Below are 4784 nucleotides of genomic sequence, written 5' to 3'. Positions count from 1 at the left end.
CGCTCCTCCATATGGGGACGTGGAGGAGCGCACGGGAAAAAAGGGCAAAACAAAAACTTACAAAAACCGGAAATCAAACACGGGGAAGGGATGCCGCTTACAGTTCGGTCCACTGTTCTGTCACGATGCACACACACGAGGAACGAGGAGACGCTGGAGAATACGTTTAACAGGAGTTTATTACCACCAAGGAACCAAGGGAGACGAATCAGGAAGACGTTTACATGAAGACGTTCACAGCGGACAGAGAACTTGGGACTGGGAACACTTTTTATACACACACGAGGAGGCGGGGATGACGAGACACACCTGGGATCCATGAACCATCATGGGGAACACCTGGGACAAATTAAACATGGGAAAGGAACACCTGGGGAGCAAGACACAGGCAAAACATGGAACAGAGTCTGACAGTGGTAAGATCTAAATTAACTGGTTTATGCTACAAAAATATATTTTAAAGGTCAGATCATGTAAAAATATCTCATTAAGATATAGTACTTCAAAGTTGCTAATTATTATAGAGTTAAAAAATAACAGTACCACAAGTATTAACATATGAATCGACCAAAGCTTTATGCATTATAAAGCATCAGATAAATACATTATCATCAATATTTACTGATGTTTAGAGCCTTGCAGTTTAAAGAACTTATAGAAGTATAGGATCTTTGATATAAATACACATTTATGTATGATATTTAATGTGTTTGCATGTGCTGTGGGTGTATTAAGTAGCTGGATAAATCAAAAAAGATAAAACAGAAAAGCTGTGAATAAATGTATGCAAATAATAAAAGACAGAGAGAGGGAGGGGACTATGATCAACCCACTGCTTTTAGTGAGCTAGTTCTGCTGCATGACATTGTTGAAAAATATCACAAGGTCTACATGTAGGGCGGGAGGTAGATTTGCAGTTCCCATGGAAACTCGGGCACCATGCCTCACGAGAGAGACGTTCCCTTACTTTAACATCAGCGGATCCCTTGGACGATCTATGCGAACATTGCAACGTTTCGGGTCAGCAGCAGCCAAGCTAAACAAAGCAGAGCAATGCTTTAAAAATGCATGAATAGAATGTGTTAAGCAAATTAATTTAAATCTGAACTATCAATGTAAAATCTCAACCAAATAACATGATTGCTTACTGACTAACCTAAACTATACATAGACAAAACATTTGGTTATAGTCACATTACATACATTAAAAGAAGTGTGCAATTTCTGTGCCACTTGTGGCACCAAAGTGAATTAGAAATCACTGTTTTCAAACAGGTTTCCTGAAGACTTCCCATATCAGCCATTGGTTGGACAGACAGGAAGTCCCGTCCCAAACTCAAGGTTGAGCAAATGTTGCTGTATTGAGCTGGTGAGAAACAGCATCTCCAAATAACTGTTTATAAGTCTGTATTTTTAGCTGAGACAGAAGGTATTTTAATATGAAAAAGAAAAACAATTCAGCTTTAACAAATTTTTGTCCATCTCAAATTACGTCTTATTTGTTATTTTATAGGTAGGTTGCCTTTGTTTTGATACCATTTTGGTCAAGCTTTGTGCTGATAATAGGTCAAAGGTAATCTTTAAGCTAGAACACAACCACAGACAGACATGGCCTATGAGCTAGAGGGTTACTGTAAGAAGCCTTATCATCAGCGACGAGCTTGAGCAAGGAACTTAAGCCTAGGAAGCTGTAGGCCATCACAGCAATTAGTGTGCCGTACGTTACTTTAGATAAAAAGTGTGTGTTAAAATGTAAATGTGGAATACATAAAAAAACTGATAACAACAAATATTCTGATGTGCAAAACCTTAATAATATGCTCTGTCTAAAACCTAGTGAGCAGCATCATAACCAAAAATGTAACCAAAATTATTTATCACTATACATGTTGTTCCAAACATGCATGTCTTTCTTTCTTTCTTCTGCAGAACACAAAGATATTCTGAATAAATGTTTTTTCCATACAATGAAATTATTGGGTCCAAACCAACACTGGACCCCACTGACTTTCATTATGTCAACATGCACTAATTTTCATCAATCCAAATGAATCCAATCTGATTTCAGATTTTGAACATTGATTATATGAAACAAGAAGTCCACAATCTGATTCACTTATTTATTTACATGCGCATTGCTTATATTCTGGGGGGGAAAAAGGCTTTTTCATCAGATAATGGTGTCAATCCATTTCCTAACAGATTATGGTTGCATTAAAATGTAACTAGTGTATGGAGAAAAAAATTAAAAGCATCTTTTGTTTCAAAGGAGAAAATGAGTCATACAGATTTAGAGCAACATCAGGGTAAATAAAGTAAATGATGACAGAATTTTCATTTTGGAGTAAACAATATCTGTAAGGTACCTCGATTTGTCCCACTTCTAACACGTGTATCCAGTAAATACATAAATACAGTATAATTCATATTTCATTCAATACTGAAAAGAAGTCATAAAAATAGTTTATTTGAGCATTTTTTTGTTATAGTATGACACTACTAGTTTAAGCAACACGATACCAGCAATTTTTTGAAATTGATATCAGCTGTGAATTGAGCTCCTGTGTGGAGCACTTTTTGTGTGGTGTGTTGCTGCCTATGTAGAGCGTTCCAAATCAGCCATTTATGAGGTTCCGTGATGGTTAGGAGGCTGCCTTAAGGCACAAGTATGCTTCAACTGTTTGTTTGCAGCTACATCTCGCACATGATACACGTGATGTAAAATTCGTTATCAACAGTGTTCACTCGCACCGTGCTTATGCAGCCCACAATTTCCAGCCTCAAGCACATTTGCGCATCTGAACTCGTCCTTTGCACATGTCCCTGGAATTTACTGCACTAATTGGTGGGTCAATTAGGTGGCAACACATAGTTGGCCCGTTGGACCATTGCACTACTCCAAGAAAAAAAAAGTAAAATGTTAATAAAAACAACAGAAGGCAAATTTGGAAACAATAAAAATGGAAATGCAATGTGGCCAGATGGTACCTGTGTTTACAACTAGAGTTTGAAACAGAATAAAGTTGGCACAAATTAGCTCACAAGGTTTTGGAAAAGGCTATTCAGAAGAAATGTGTTTAAAAAAATGCAAAAGTAATTCTTGGATTTTAACAATTAAACAGCCCACCATAAAACAAAATATGTGTGCTATAGTGTAAAAGTGTTTCATGTTCTACAACTGTTTTCTCCTTGCAGCCTGTAGATTTGAAAGCAGCCACTTTTATTTCTCATACAACTTTAACTACTTTGTGCTCTCATTTCCCTCCTTCCATTCAATCTTTATCAGATGATAAACACTGAAAACAGAAGGAGAATTGAATTGATGACAGGAGGCTAAAACTCTTGCCATGCTGTGGAAGTGGCACAATTCTTACACATATATCACAGGTTTCACCCTATCTAGGACTCTCAATAGGGATCCTCCAGAGCATTGCAGCAGAGATTCAAAGTAGGTCGCCCTGAACTTGCACACCCTGATTTATGTCATGTGGACAGTGGCCAAGTCCATTTTAAGGAAATGGCTGTGGAATTTTGGACAGCCATGGATAATTTATACATTCTTAAAAATGGAACAAAAAAAGAATTGGAACAGACAAGAATATTAAACATACAGTCTAAAACTCTGAAACCACACCAATCTGGCCTTTTAAGGAATAGTCTGCCCAAAAATGAACATTTGATGTAGATTTTACTTACCCTCAGGCAATCCAAGATGTAGATGAGTTTGTTTCTTCATTGGAACAGATGTGGACACATTATTTAAATATTTTATATTTTAAGCTGAATTTTCAGCAGTAGTTGCTTCAGTCTAATTCAAATATAATATCAAATATATATATATATATATATATATATACACAAATTGTCCATTACTGATTGATGACAAAACTTGTAGTTAGTAATGTAATCCATTACATTACACATATAGGTAATATAATCGGACTACTTTTAGAAAACTTGTGACCTTTCTCATTTATCACATTGATTTAAATCGGATAACATTGTACTGTATTGACATAAAAATACAAAGAATAATAAAATATATTGCATTCATTGTTGTTAACAACATGAAGTGCATTAAACATTACATTACATCAAGGTTTCCCAAACTGTTTTGTAAAGGAACTGCAGGGGGTTCACAAGTTTAATGGAAAGCTAATAATTAATTAAATCATAAAAATGTTAAATTAATACAAATGTAAAATCAAAATAAAACATGAAATATTTGTTTACCTGCATGTCACAATTATCCATTGTCAGAGAACTTTTTATATTACAGAAATATTATATTTTATATTAAATATAAAATATGATATTACTTTTTACAGAAAAATGTAATATTTAATTATTAAAATATTTATTTTAAAATCTCAGGGGGATTTCAAGTAAATATGTTAGTTAGGTGAAAGAGGTTCAGATGACAAAAAAAAATGTGTGTGTTATTACAATAAAAATGAATAAATAAATAAATAAAATGCAAAATAATGCAAAAACAGAATGATTTCCACTGTGGTTATTCAGGAAAGGCCCACTCCTCCTTGTCTAGACACATCATTACAGCTTTTAAGGTGACAGCTCTCTTCCATTTATAACAGGTTAATTTAAAATAATATAACGTTACAGTAAGTTAGACATTAGAAGCTCCACTTTCTTCAGCTGATAACATGGGTCAGCACTCAACAGTTGCTTAACTGCACACCACATGAGCAGTTAATTTTTAACAAGTCCAAAAAACTAATATAAACAAGCCAAGGAGTTCTTATTAAGAGAGAAAAAAGGGGTTT

This window comes from Sinocyclocheilus anshuiensis, unplaced genomic scaffold (assembly GCF_001515605.1).
Source record: "Sinocyclocheilus anshuiensis isolate Anshui unplaced genomic scaffold, SAMN03320099.WGS_v1.1 scaffold648, whole genome shotgun sequence".
NCBI classification, from domain to species: domain Eukaryota; kingdom Metazoa; phylum Chordata; class Actinopteri; order Cypriniformes; family Cyprinidae; genus Sinocyclocheilus; species Sinocyclocheilus anshuiensis.
This window is presented reverse-complemented; position numbering follows the sequence as displayed.